Raw genomic sequence first — 16,241 nt, 5'->3', positions numbered from 1 at the left:
AAAGTCATATAAGAATTGTTTCCCTAAGAATCCATCAAAACTGGATCTTCTGATCTCTTTTTTCTTCAGTTATCTCCACAGATAAAATGGATAAAAGAGTACTCTAAAATGATGAAGATAACAATAGTTATTATTGTTGTGTCTTCCCACGATGGCTGTCTATATACTTGCAACCTCAGAATCACATTTTCTTTGAACTGTTATTCTGTCATTTTGTCTCTTTGAGATTATTATCTTTTTTCTTTAAGTATATTTGCTTGTTCGTTTGTTATTGATTTTGGTGTGTGTGTGTGTGCATGTGTATGTGCACATGCATACGTACATATACGTGGATATGTCTAAGTATACAGGTGCATGTGCTTATATGTGCTTAGGCATTGGTGGCCATGTGTCAATCTCCATTATCACCTTCTTTTTGAGATAGTCTCTCAGTGGGACCTGAAGATCATAGAGACATGGTAAACTAGATAGATTTACTATCTTTTTGCCACTTTTGCTATCTCCGTGTTTACAACAACCCACAGTGCCTCACACAACACAGAATCATCTGCTTGTCACGAACTGGACTTAGGTCTTTACACTTGCACAGGAAGCATTGTGTTGATTCTTTTCCCTGCCATGAGACTACTTTTCTTAATTTTATATAGGCTTCAAAATTAACACACAACTACAGTTATATAGAGATATGCTTACCAATAATAGGATAGAATAGAAAGGATAAAACAGAAAAAAAAAGTTTCTTAGTTAAGCATTCCAATGCATAAATATTGTGTCTAGATCAGGCTGTTTTTCTTAAACTCGAAGGTTTTGTTTTGTCAATGTGGATTTTAAAGCCCCACTCGGCACATATTTGTGTGTTCACACATATACACATCCCATCCATTTTATACCTCCGATCCGGTACCCAAACTGAAGCTTCTTTGAAAACCAGTGAATCACTATGTGGCAGGTTAATGCCTCTGCACTGCCACTGCTCCTGTGCCAGGATGATGGATGAGGTAATGTGCAGGCCTCTCACTGCAAAAGCCATGGAGCCTTCCTGTGAATTTAGGTGTTGATGAAAGATGAGCTCCTGCTAAAATGAACATATGTTGTTCATGAAACCTCCAAAGGAACTATTAAAAATGCACTACTCATTTTTAAGAGAGGCTTAATTACTGTGTAGACAGCATACAGCAGTATTCCTGTAATCTTCCTGGTGCAGTACTGCTGTGAATGATTGGGATGTGAGGTTTTCAGTATGTGGGGTTAGAAAACTGTGAAGTCAAAAGGGATAACAGCCTCGTTAATGTGTCATCAGAAAGCCTCTGCTCGGAGGCTTGCCCGTGTGAAGACTGCTGCATGTCTTCCTGCTGATAGATAATTGAGAGAGCCAGGGATGCCATTTGGACTGACTACATTTACTCTCTGTATTTCTGTTACTTAATAGATCATACACACACACATACATGTAGATATATACATACATATCCATTTTAAATTACATATATAATTTATAAATATATATTATGTACGATTCAGTTTAATTTTAGTTTGCTACCATCAAATTCAAGTTCAGGCAAGATGCATAGATAAGATCTTGCCTAATGCTAGTGTTCAGAGTTAGCCGTTCAGGTAAACAAGGCCAGTCAGCTGTAGGCAATGTATAATGATTCTTTGGGATTCCTTTTACATCTCTGGTTTTGCCTGATATGCACTGAAAGAGCTCATCTATTCCTATTAGTCTACGTTTGGTTGGAGGAGTTTTTTTAGCTTTATGGAAACAACTCAGTAATTACTACTAAATTAACAACCAAAAAATGCTAATTTTTCTCTGCCTTTAAACCTTGATAAGTTTTTTTTTAAATCAACATTAATTTAATTATATATTACATAGAAAATTAATTCCATACACATAAAGATATAATTTTTGAATCATGGCCACCATTTACCTTTGCAGCATATTGTACTACTCTGAATCTACACATTTTGGGATATTAGGCAATATATACTAGTTTATTTTACCAGTGTCTTCTTGAATTTGTATGTATTACAATATTATTTGCACATCTGTGCTTGTGATCTTGATCTGTTTTTAGACCTGATGGAGTCACTTAAAGGATGTTAAAAAACTTTTAATGTTCTGCTTGCCTTTCATGTTTGCAATGTGCTCCCTGAATCATTTTCCTCTCCATCCTGTGTTATGTTTTACAAATCTGGGAGAGGCCCATTACAGTTTAGAGACTGTTGTAAATGTTTCCAAGATTGGATTTATTCATGAACATAATATGAAGAAAACCAAGGAAAAGATTCAGCATTATTAAATGTGGCCACATTATTTTTAAATTTAGTTTCACATCAGCTTTTGAGTCTCCTACATGGGTTGAACTTCAGGTATTTTCAGTGTAGCTGATCTTCTGTTTGAACACTGAAGCAGCTTAAGAGGTAGCCCAGATTTGCTTTAATTTAGGAGGAAGAGTGGATGGGCTGATTTAATGGATCCTGTTCTTTCTGGACTGCCTGAGGGGCTGGTCCTGCCTGTTCTGAAATACATCTGTCCAAACCTTAATGAGTGTTTCCCTTATAACTTCATTGTATGACTGTTGGCTGTGATGCTTTCAAATGTAAATATTTCTTTCAGCATTGACAACATGAGCTTTTACTGGTCCTTTGTATTGTTTAATATTGATTTTTTTTAGCTTTTAAAATGAGAATATATTTGGACAAGAAAAAAGAGAACGATAATAAACTAAACCACAGTGATATTGCTTAGAAGTATAAAAGCAATCATGATGGATATGGGATTGGAGAAATAAGGAGCTAGACTTAGGAAAACCCAAAACAACTTTTCTTTAATGATTGTTCATGAGGTGACCTACTTTGGGTTCTGCAGGAACACTGGAGAAAGGCTAGGATCCTCATGCAAAGAAGGTACACATTCAGCTACATTTTAGATATTATGGAAATTTGCTAGTCATCTTTAGTTACTTTTTTAATAAAAGATACAATGTAGAATTTAGAATTAGTTGTCAATATCACTTTTGTCACTTAACGACCTATAGATATAGTTAAGATACTAATAAGACCCATGTAAGAAAGTTCTGTGTATTTCAAGATAGGATATATGCATCACAAGGAGATGTAAAGAAAACACAGCAGGTGCTTTCAAGAAGGTCCTGCACCAATGCCCATACTGGCAGTGTGAAGTGGAGTCAGTGGGCTTTTAAAGAATATTGTACCATTTTAAAAACACAGAGTACATTTTCTGTTATTTAATGAAAGTAAATAAAATATTGTACATTTAAAGTTTCATTATAAAAATCATATAAAATAATGACTATTAACATGACTTCTGTTAATATAATGTTTAAAAAGAAGACTTATGGCTAATTTCTTTTTGTTTCTCTATTGTGTTACTGAAACTTAAATATGAAATATGTTGTGCAATGATTCACATGTTTTGAAGAGGTAGAACCCTTTCCTTTGCAAACTTTAAATTCTTTTAATTCACATTGGTAAATAAAGTACCAAGGGGGTTGCAAAGTCACCTGTAGCCTATGGGAAGTAACTTGCATCTTTTAATTTTGGGAATAGGGTTTACTCAAAACTTGATTCTCATAAACTTCTCCCTTACAAACAATTATTTATGCTCGAAAAACCTCTATGTCTTTCTCTTAATAGGGGAAAAAGATGAAGTCTATACCAGTAAATCAGTAATATTTGTATTTATGATACCTTTGGTTTTCTATGTAAAATGTGAGCCCAATTCTGATTTCTCAAAAGAAATAGAAAGCTTCTGGTAAAATGTGTATAAAATGTGTATTATAAAATTTGAGCTAGTTTTTTTGACTGTCAAAACAGAATACTATATTTTTTTTAAAACACAAATTTACTTTTTTAAATATTTTATAGGCTAAATGTCCCTAATTATAAGCTATAAAGTTCTAGTAAGGATTTTTTTGGACTTCCTGATGCCCACCTTCATTCTGTGTCTAAATATGACTCTTCTGTGGTACATACACATGAGTGGAAGAATGGAGAACATGTAAGGCAGAGATACAAGACCAAACTCTGATGCCTTTTCTCTTGAAAAGCCTAGAATCTGGGAGATTTAAGTGAGCTTCATTATGGTGATAATAATTTCATTATATTCTACCATGATTTACTGAATTTCTGTCCTTCTTGCATACAAAGTACATTCATACTGCATTGATTAGCCTCAACCTGGAGCACAAGTGATACTTGGGATGGATATAATCCATCCTAAGACACAAAGAACTAGCTAACCCTGTTTCTGTGCCTTGGAGACCTGATTTGGGGACTGCAGAGAATAAGCATTTTCATTTCTGAAGAGGAAAAATGTTGTAAGGATAAAAGTAGCAGTGGATAGATGGTGACTTCTAAATGACCAAGGTAAATTATAACTTAACTACTGTAGAAAAACTCTCTATATAAGCTAACCCTCCATCTCCACTTCAGTGAAAATATCACCTTACCAGCTTGTTGAAGGTTGGTCTCTTGCTTTTATTGTAATGCTGAATACTGACCCCCCCCCCAATGCCTGGTTGCCCCTAGGGCAGTGAGTCTGCATGTACCCAAGTAACATACCCAAGTGATGTTATGCAACCTTCCCATCCCCCAAGTTATCCCTGATTGGTGAATAAAGATGCCTACATCCAATAGGTATTCAGAAGAGAGTTAGGCAGGGTTCTTTGGTTCCTGAGCTTGGGGTCTGAGACCACTAAAGAAAGGTGAAAGCAGAGAAGAGAATGATGGCATGGGATAAGTGAGATATGAATACATGGCCATGAGGGCTACCCAATTGCAGTTAAGAACAGTCCAGTTGGAACACAACAAGTTATAATTTGGAGTTATTACTGGGGAAATAGATTTTAATAACATAAAGGACAGATATCTGGCCAGCTCTAGATTAAGGCTTACGATAAAAATAAAAGTTGTGTGTCTTTTGTCTGACAACTGAATGATCAAAGGCAAGGGAGGAACCCCGATTTGAAATTAAACAATTACAACAACAGCAGATTTTCAGGGTGTCCCTACCCCTACAGCTGTTTACAGTGGAATGACACTTTCAATCTGTGAAGACCATCTGGCCTGCTAATGCCAAGGATGCCTGGTCTCTAAAACCAAGGAGGTAGCAGCCTCTCCTCACAGGTGTGGCAGTCACCATGACTACTGAGCCCTTGCTGAGGTTATATCCTTCCTTTTCTTAGTAGACAATGTGTGCTCCCACGATTCCCTTTATGTCCCATTTCCTGTTTTATTTAGTGCAGGGTACCAGGGCTTTGGCTGATATGTCACAATTCTGATGTTGGCCTTTGCTTAGGAGAATTCCTGGGTCCATGTTTTAGAGACTACTCTGCATACAAAGCAATTAGTCAGCCTCAATCTTGGCAGTTTCTTCAAAATACCAGACTAAATATTTAATCAAAATATTCCATTTTGTCATAGCACAGGTTAAAATTTCTAGAATTTGTGTTTTCTTTTTTTGTGTGCGTGTTTTTAAAAGTTGTCATATACTTAGCATTTTATTCAATTTAGACAAGGAGGAAGAGGAGGAGGCGGGGGGAAGGGGGAGGAGGAGGAGAAGAAGAAGAAGGAGAATGGGGAGGAGGAGGAGAAGGAGGAGGAGGAGGAGGAGGAGGAAGAGGAGGGGGAGGAGGAGGAGAGAGGAAGGGGGTGACGAGGAAGAGGAGGAGGAGGAAGAAGAAGAAGAAGAAGAAGAAGAAGAAGAAGAAGAAGAAGAGGAAGAGGAAGAGGAAGAGGAAGAGGAAGAGGAAGAGGAAGAGGAAGAGGAAGAGGAAGAGGAAGAGGAAGAGGAAGAGGAAGGAGAGGAAGGAGAGGAAGGAGAGGAAGAAGAGGAAGAAGAGGAAGAAGAGGAAAGAAAGAAAGAAAGAAAGAAAGAAGGAAGGAAAGAAGAAGGAAGAAGAATGAAGAAGAAATACCCTGAACATACCCTGATTGGTCCAGAGTTCTACAGAAAAGTACAAATTATACAAAATTACAGTAAAATAATAGGTAAATTCAGGTAATGGCCAATCAATCACAGGGATAATTTCTGTTTTTGTTTTGTTTTTTTAAGCTTGAATTCTGTTTGTCTTGGTAATAGTTATGGGTTAGTCATTCTGCTCTTAAATGTATAATGGAAATATTTTTCTTAGTATCATACAAAATTACACATTTTGACACCAAGTACTTCTACCTGAAAATCTGTTTTATGAACAGTTCAAAAAAGGTTGTTGTAACATATGGCACCCATGTGACACATATGGCACTACACATATAATAAAGGGATTTTCTTCTAATTTTTACCTTAAAATGAGTCAGGAGCTTGTGATTTTTTTTTACAATAATAATATATACTCAAAGATTGACTGTCCATTCTATTTCTTTTTGGTTTACAAAACCTCTATCATTTTCTTCTTATGTTTTACCCCCAAACTGTAATGAAAGCATTCATCCCATGCTTGACTTAGGAATATTTTCTCAAAGCATATAACTTTGTGTCTTGCAAGTTTTTCTTCACACTAGATATTGTACCAAAATTCATTCTAGCTCTTAACCAATTCATACAGTGCTTCCTTTCTGACAGTTTCCAATAACTCTCCTTTCCATCTCACAGCTTACCAGAAAATCATGCAAAGCCATGGATTTACCAGCAATCCCTTCAAACCACAAAGATTCTTGTAAAATTAGCCTCTAAATTAATAAATCTCTACTCACCTCAATCCTGAAGTCATATGTACATGATTTAGTTATTATTTGTAATGGTACCTCACTTCCCAGTACCAAATACAAAATTAGTCCATTTAGCTGGATATAACAAATACCTCCAAATAAGGTGCTTAACTCAGAGGAATATATTCTAACTTTAATCCAAAACATTTATTTTCCAAAATTTACACCATAGCTGTATACAATATATACCAGAGGCTACCATAATGTGAGCTCATTATGGCAGTTACGGTAGCTTAAAAACATCTCTCTCTCAATAGTTTGATTTATAAATAGTTGCTATTGGAAAAGAACTGGTTAACAAGAAAATCTTATGTTCACTTTAAAAAGTGAGTTTGCATAGTATTCTTGTAAATAAAAATGTAGTTCTTATAAGACATGTTTAGGAAACAGTGTAGGTTTTTACAAAGTATGTTTTCAAAACAATCTGTAGAAGTTCATTAAATTTATATAACTTCTCTATGATTTTATGCTTGGTATTTAAATCATTAGCTTTATCAAAAATTTGTTTTTGTTAGATTTTTCTTACCAATAAATTTTAGGATGTCAAGAATGTTTTTGATTTCATAAAATTAAAGATTAAAAATGCCTTTTAATTAAAAAAAAACTTTTTGTATTAGTCATAATATAGACATTAATATACATTTACCAGTAATTTGAAATGTAGAAAATTACCCATAAGATCATAATAATAAAGTAATACTTGTGGGTAGCTTCTGAAAGAGATAATAGAAAGCCCTATGCTATGTAGAAAAGATAAAGCTAAAAAACAATCTAAACGACAGTGAACAAAGGCAGAAGCAAGGCATTGGAAGAATTTCCCAATGACACTGAAACCCAGGTTTCATTGGAGAGGGTCTGGCTCCATATAAACACATAGTATGGTATTGAAATATCAATTCACTCAGACCTTGGTTCATGCCAGTCAGCAGGAATGTGCCAGAGGGTAACCAATCACTCATAACAGTTTACAAATAGAATGACCCTTTGACAAAGATGCCAAGAAACAGAAGCACTTGAGTAAGACACAATCCTTTATTCTTGCGATGATTTTAGAGAACCTTCAATCACCTTAATGACAAAGCATATTATTAAACCTGATGTTGAAAAGTAATTATAAATAAACAAGCTAATAAGTAGAAGCACTGTTTGTGAATTTTCACAAGCTTATAATATAACTGTCCATTTCAACTCTAGTTTATAGCAATCCTCAGGATTGTTATCAAAATCTTACTAAGTTGAGCTAGTGACATGCATGGACTGGTAACAACTTCACTTCATATTAGATTCTATTGGTCAATTCTCAGAATGAAGGAGTTAGATATTTACTTCATATTGTACATAATCTAATATATACTTGTAGTCCTCTTTTCTGACTACCATAGAGTAATAATTTGAGTGTTGGTCAGAAAACATCAGAACAACAGGTTCCATTTATGCTCTATTGAGTAGTGTTGATGCTTCAGTTCTTATGTTGCCAACCGTTCATGCCACATAATAAGTGTGAAGCTGGGAAACACATGCTGCTAATGATAGTGGTATCCTTGAGAACCTGATGCTTAAAATGCTGCCTAGAAATATCTTAACACTGAACAGAAAATAGATTTACCTAACTAGAATCAATTAGACAACTGAAGCATGCCTACTCTGCATGCCCAGGACTTCAAGGATCCATCAGATCATGGACCCTTTCAAAGCTTTTATATACAAACTACGAAAGAGTTATAGGAGAGAATCATGTATATTAAACCAACAATGCTTTAACCAAAGTGTTATTGAGTGAAATAAGTGTACTCACTGGTCATTTATCTCTGTTGGAAAAGATAATTCAGCAGTTGGTTCTAAGCTCATCACAGCCCATGTGTACCTGATCTTGTCTGATTTAAGCTAATTTAAGGCGGACTTGCTTACTACTTGCATGGTGACTGGGAGAAGTAGAGAAGGGGTGTTGGTTCTGTACACTTATTTTTTTGTGTGCAGGGCTACTGAGCTGACACAACTATGTGGCAAGGCTATAAAAATATACTGTGTTTGCTTCACAAACTATTGGCCTTTACTTTTATTGACTTTCAGCAAAATTGCATTTACCAGTTCAGTAGTCACATCTCTAATGCTTAGGCTGTGCTAATTTACTATTTAAAGAGCTTCAAACTTCAAGTAGAGCTGCAATGAGCATAACACCCTAATTAAGGTTTCAATAACTCATTGTCATTCTGTTAAATCAGTCCATTGTCCATAATTGCAAAACTGTCAAGTTAATGGGGAACTGATAATTGATTATCAATTCTGAATCGTTCAAGTCTTGCTGATCGTAGTTAACTTTATAACTTTTTTTCAGAGATCTATATTTAATCACAGAGATGATGTTATTTTCTTCTTTTTTTGCATTGATTTATTTTATTTTATTTATTTATTTTTTCCATTTTTTATTAGGTATTTAGCTCATTTACATTTCCAATGCTATACCAAAAGTCCCCCATACCCACCCACCCCCACTCCCCTACACACCCACTCCCCCTTTTTGGCCCTGGCTTTCCCCTGTACTGAAGCATACTAAGTTTACGTGTCCAATGGGCCTCTCTTTCCAGTGATGGCCGATTAGGCCATCTTTTGATACATATGCAGCTAGAGTCAAGAGCTCTGGGGTACTGGTTAGTTCATAATGTTGTTCCACCTATAGGGTTGCAGATCCCTTTAGCTCCTTGGGTTCTTTCTCTAGCTCCTCCATTGGGAGCCCTGTGATCCATCCATTAGCTGACTGTGAGCATCCACTTCTGTGTTTGCTAGGCCCCGGCATAGTCACAGAAGAGATAGCTACATCTGGGTCCTTTCAATAAAATCTTGCTAGGGTATGCAATGGTGTCAGCGTTTGGATGCTGATTATGGGGTGGATCCCTGGATATGGCAGTCTCTACATGGTCCATCCTTTCATCTCAGCTCCAAACTTTGTCTCTGTAACTCCTTCCATGGGTGTTTTGTTCCCAATTCTAAGGAGGGGCATAGTGTCCACACTTCAGTCTTCATTCTTCTTGAGTTTCATGTGTTTAGCAAATTGTATCTTATATCTTGGGAATCCTAGGTTTGGGGCTAATATCCACTTATCAGTGAGTACATATTGTGTGAGTTCCTTTGTGAATGTGTTACCTCACTCAGGATGATGCCCTCCAGGTCCATCCATTTGCCTAGGAATTTCATAAATTCATTCTTTTTAATAGCTGAGTAGTACTCCATTGTGTAGATGTACCACATTTTCTGTATCCATTCCTCTGTTGAGGGGCATCTGGGTTCTTTCCAGCTTCTGGCTATTATAAATAAGGCTGCTATGAACATAGTGGAGCATGTGTCCTTCTTACCAGTTGGGGCATCTTCTGGATAAATGCCCAGGAGAGGTATTGCTGGATCCTCCAGTAGTACTATGTCCAATTTTCTGAGGAACCGCCAGACTGATTTCCAGAGTGGTTGTACAAGCCTGCAATCCCACCAACAATGGAGGAGTGTTCCTCTTTCTCCACATCCACGCCAGCATCTGCTGTCACCTGAATTTTTGATCTTAGCCATTCTGACTGGTGTGAGGTGGAATCTCAGGGTTGTTTTGATTTGCATTTCCCTGATGATTAAGGATGTTGAACATTTTTTTAGGTGCTTTTCTGCCATTCGGTATTCCTCAGGTGAGAAATCTTTGTTCAGTTCTGAGCCCCATTTTTTAATGGGGTTGTTCGATTTTCTGAAGTCCACCTTCTTGAGTTCTTTATATATGTTGGAAATTAGCCCCCTATCTGATTTAGGATAGGTAAAGATCCTTTCCCAATCTGTTGGTGGTCTTTTTGTCTTATTGACGGTGTCTTTTGCCTTGCAGAAACTTTGGAGTTTCATTAGGTCCCATTTGTCAATTCTCGATCTTACAGCACATTCCATTGCTGTTCTGTTCAGGAATTTTTCCCCTGTGCCCATATCTTCAAGGCTTTTCCCCACTTTCTCCTCTATAAGTTTCAGTGTCTCTGGTTTTATGTGAAGTTCTTTGATCCACTTAGATTTGACCTTAGTACAAGGAGATAAGTATGGATCGATTCACATTCTTTTACATGATAACAACCAGTTGTGCCAGCACCAATTGTTGAAAATGCTGTCTTTCTTCCACTGGATGGTTTTAGCTCCCTTGTCGAAGATCAAGTGACCATAGGTGTGTGGGTTCATTTCTGGGTTTTCAATTCTATTCCATTGGTCTACTTGTCTGTTTCTATACCAGTACCATGCAGTTTTTATCACAATTGCTCTGTAGTAAAGCTTTAGGTCAGGCATGGTGATTCCACCAGAGGTTCTTTTATCCTTGAGAAGACTTTTTGCTATCCTAGGTTTTTTGTTATTCCAGATGAATTTGCAAATTGCTCCTTCTAATTCGTTGAAGAATTGAGTTGGAATTTTGATGGGGATTGCATTGAATCTGTAGATTGCTTTTGGCAAGATAGCCATTTTTACAATGTTGATCCTGCCAATCCATGAGCATGGGAGATCTTTCCATCTTCGGAGATCTTCTTTAATTTCTTTCTTCAGAGATTTGAAGTTTTTATCATACAGATCTTTCACCTCCTTATTTAGCGTTACGCCAAGATATTTTATACTATTTGTGACTATTGAGAAGGGTGTTGTTTCCCTAATTTCTTTCTCAGCCTGTTTATTCTTTATATAGAGAAAGGCCGTTGACTTGTTTGAGTTTATTTGATATCCAGCTACTTCACCGAAGCTGCTTATCAGGTTTAGGAGTTCTCTGGTAGAATTTTTAGGGTCACTTATATATACTATCATATCATCTGCAAAAAGTGATATTTTGACTTCCTCTTTTCCAATTTGTATCCCCTTGATCTCCTTTTGTTGTCGAATTGCTCTGGCTAATACTTCAAGTACTATGTTGAAAAGGTAGGGAGAAAGTGGGCAGCCTTGTCTAGTCCCTGATTTTAGTGGGATTGCTTCCAGCTTCTCTCCATTTACTTTGATGTTGGCTACTGGTTTGCTGTAGATTGCTTTTATCATGTTTAGGTATGGGCCTTGAATTCCTGATCTTTCCAAAACTTTTATCATGAATGGGTGTTGAATCTTGTCAAATGCTTTTTCTGCATCTAACGAGATGATCATGTGGTTTTTGTCTTTGAGTTTGTTTATATAATGGATTACATTGATGGATTTTCGTATATTAAACCATCCCTGCATTCCTGGAATAAAACCTACTTGGTCAGGATGGATGATTGCTTTAATATGTTCTTGGATTCGGTTAGCAAGAATTTTATTGAGGATTTTTGCATCGATATTCATAAGAGAAATTGGACTGAAGTTCTCTATCTTTGTTTAATCTTTCTGTTGTTTAGGTATCAGAGTAATAGTGGCTTCATAAAATGGGTTGGGTAGAGTACCTTCTACTTCTATTTTGTGAAATAGTTTGTGCAGAACTGGAATTAGATCTTCTTTGAAGGTCTGATAGAACTCTGCACTAAACCTGTCTGGTCCTGGGCTTTTTTTGGCTGGGAGACTATTAATAACTGCTTCTATTTCTTTAGGTGATATGGGACTGTTTAGATGGTCAACTTGATCTTGACTCAACTTTGGTACCTGGTATCTGTCCAGAAATTTGTCCATTTCGTCCAGGTTTTCCAGTTTTGTTGAGTATAACCTTTTGTAGAAGGATCTGATGGTGTTTTGGATTTCTTCAGGATCTGTTGTTATGTCTCCCTTTTCATTTCTGATTTTGTTAATTAGGATTTTGTCCCTGTGCCCTTTAGTAAGTCTAGCTAAGGGTTTATCTATCTTGTTGATTTTCTCAAAGAACCAACTCCTCGTTTGGTTAATTCTTTGAATAGTTCTTCTTGTTTCCACTTGGTTGATTTCACCCCTGAGTTTGATTATTTCCTGCCGTCTACTCCTCTTGGGTGAATTTGCTTCCTTTTTTTTCTAGAGCTTTTAGATATGTTGTCAAGCTGCTAGTATGTGCTCTCTCCCATTTCTTCTTGGAGGCACTCAGAGCTATGAGTTTCCCTCTTAGAAATGCTTTCATTGTGTCCCAAAGGTTTGGGTACGTTGTGGCTTCATTTTCATTAAACTCTAAAAAGTCTTTAATTTCTTTCTTTATTCCTTCCTTGACCAAGGTATCATTGAGAAGAGTGTTGTTCAGTTTCCACGTGAATGTTGGCTTTCCATTATTTATGTTGTTATTGAAGATCAGTCTTAGGCCATGGTGGTCTGATAGGATACATGGGACAATTTCAATATTTTTGTATCTGTTGAGGCCTGTTTTGTGACCAATTATATGGTCAATTTTGGAGAAGGTCCCGTGAGGCGCTGAGAAGAAGGTATATCCTTTTGTTTTAGGATAAAATGTTCTGTAGATATCTGTTAGGTCCATTTGTTTCATAACTTCTGTTAGTTTCACTGTGTCCCTGTTTAGTTTCTGTTTCCCCGATCTGTCCCTTGATGAAAGTGGTGTGTTGAAGTCTCCCACTATTATTGTGTGAGGTGCAATGTGTGCTTTGAGCTTTACTAAAATGTCTTTAATGAATGTGGCTGCCCTTGCATTTGGAGTGTAGATATTCAGAATTGAGAGTTCCTCTTGGAGGATTTTACCTTTGAGGAGTATGAAGTGTCCCTCCTTGTCCTTTTTGATAACTTTGGGTTGGAAGTCGATTTTATCCGATATTAGAATGGCTACTCCAGCTTGTTTCTTCAGACCATTTGCTTGGAAAATTTTTTTCCAGCCTTTCACTTTGAGGTAGTGTCTGTCTTTTTCCCTGAGATGGGTTTCCTGTAAGCAGCAGAATGTTGGGTCCTGTTTGTGTAGCCAGTCTGTTAGTCTATGTCTTTTTATTGGGGAATTGAGTCCATTAATATTAAGAGATAATAACGAAAAGTAATTGTTGCTTCCTTTTATTTTTGTTGTTAGAGTTGGCATTCTGTTCTTGTGGCTGTCTTCTTTTTGGTTTGTTGAGGGATTACTTTCTTGGTTGTTCTAGGGCGTGATTTCCGTCCTTGTATTTCTTCTTTTCTGTTATTATCCTTTGAAGGGCTGGATTCGTGGAAAGATATTGTGTGAATTTGGTTTTGTCGTGGAATACTTTGGTTTCTCCATCTATGGTAATTGAGAGTTTGGCCGGGTATAGTAGCCTGGGCTGGCATTTATGTTCTCTTAGTGTCTGTATAACATCTGTCCAGGCTCTTCTGGCTTTCATAGTCTCTGGTGAAAAGTCTGGTGTAATTCTGATAGGCCTTCCTTTATATGTTACTTGACCTTTCTCCCTTACTGCTTTTAATATTCTATCTTTATTTAGTGCATTTGTTGTTCTGATTATTATGTGTCGGGAGGAATTTCTTTTCTGGTCCAGTCTATTTGGAGTTCTGTAGGCTTCTTGTATGATCATGGGCATCTCTTTCTTTATGTTTGGGAAGTTTTCTTCAATTATTTTGTTGAAGATATTAGCTGGCCCTTTAAGTTGAAAATCTTCATTCTCATCAATTCCTATTATCCGTAGGTTTGGTCTTCTCATTGTGTCCTGGATTTCCTGGATGTTTTGAGTTAGGATCCTTTTGCATTTTGTATTTTCTTTGACTGTTGTGTCGATGTTCTCTATGGAATCTTCTGCACCTGAGATTCTCTCTTCCATTTCTTGTATTCTGTTGCTGATGCTCGCATCTATGGTTCCAGATCTCTTTCCTAGGGTTTCTATCTCCAGCGTTGCCTTGCTTTGGGTTTTCTTTACTGTGTCTACTTCCCTTTTTAGTTATAGTATGGTTTTGTTCATTTCCATCACCTGTTTGGATGTGTTTTCCTGTTTTTCTTTAAGGACTTCTACCTGTTTGGCTGTGTTTTCCTGCTTTTCTTTAAGGGCCTGTAACTCTTTAGCAGTGCTCTCCTGTAATTCTTTAAGTGACTTATGAAAGTCCTTCTTGATGTCCTCTATCATCATCATGAAAAATGTTTTTAAATCTGGGTCTAGATTTTCGGTTGTGTTGGGGTGCCCAGGACTAGGTGGGCTGGGAGTGCTGCGTTCTGATGATGGTGAGTGGTCTTGATTTCTGTTAGTAGGATTCTTAAGTTTGCCTTTCGCCATCTGGTAATCTCTGAAGCTAGCTGTTATAGTTGTCTCTGTTAAGAGCTTGTACTTCAGGTGACTCTGTTAGCCTCTATAAGCAGACCTGGGAGGGTAGCACTCTCCTTGGTTTCAGTGGGTAGAGTATTCTCTGCAGGAAAGCTCTCTTCTTGCAGGGAAGGTACTCAGATATCTGGTGTTCGAACCGGACTCCTGGCAGAAGTTGTGTTCCACTCACTAGAGGTCTTAGGATCCCATGGGGAATCCTGTGTGGGCCCTTGCGGGTGTCAGGCCACTCTGCTGGCAAGGAAGCCCGGGGCTCAAGTGGAGCGGAAGGGGCTTTTGCCCCGGGTCAGGCCCGGGCAGACTGCTTCCCTATGTACCGCAGTCTCAGGTTCCATGCGATTGGATTGGGGCCGGCGCTGTGTTCCACTCACCAGAGGTCTTAGGATCCCGTGGGGAATCTCGTGTGGGCCCTTGCGGGTGTCAGGCAACTCCGCTGGCCAGGAAGCCCTGGGCTTGAGTAGAGCGGAAGGGGCTTTTGTCTATTTTCTTCTTTTATAAAGAAAGATGATCACGTGAGTTTCTCTTGCAAAATGTAGTACTTTCCTGTGGATCAGATTACTAATGCTATCATCCTGCTATTATATAGTGCAACTCAGAAAATGGCTGTACTCATCAGCTTGACAGTATGTTTGTGTAAAAAAATATTTATTTTTTGCATATGTATTCTCATTCTATTGATGAAATGTTATTACTTTTTCAACAAATTTTATTGTTTTTTTTTCAACAACAACACTGTAAACTTAGTACCAGAGCATACAACATTTATCATACAACAATTGAGACATTACTTTTTCTATTTGGGTAATGACTCCAAGAAGAAACACTTAAAGCAGGCAAAAGGAATAGTTACAATACACAGTTGCAATACTTGGGCAAGTTTTACTAAAGGGAAATATCTATTTAAAGGGAGCTTTTTGGGTGTGAATATTCATCCAGTAAAGTCTCCAATATCTTTTCTGTATTCTGGGACTCAGATCTAGTTTCTTTGCCTAGAGAACTTCTTGAAATATTGATAAGTAATTTATCATGGTGTAAGTATTTAGTCACTACCATGTTCTTTTATTGTAGTCATTGTGACTGTTATAGCTCTAACCAAGGAAATAATAAACTGTTATTACTCATCACTGAAACTATTCTACTCTTTGTATTTTGTTATAAAAACTGGATACACCTTTAGATTCTTGGTACCCATTTCTGCCATTAGACAAAATTGTTTGTCATTTTCATAGTACCAAAAATATTTACAAGAAAGATTATGGAAGACACATACTTTAGTGTTTTTTTTTTTCAAGAAGGAATGACGAATTATATTTGACAGCATACATTTACTTTCTTACCCTTAGATTTTTTTTCATATATTATGAGAGACTATGT

Source organism: Mus musculus, chromosome 3, assembly GCF_000001635.26.
Source record: "Mus musculus strain C57BL/6J chromosome 3, GRCm38.p6 C57BL/6J".
NCBI classification, from domain to species: Eukaryota; Metazoa; Chordata; class Mammalia; order Rodentia; family Muridae; genus Mus; species Mus musculus.
This window is presented reverse-complemented; position numbering follows the sequence as displayed.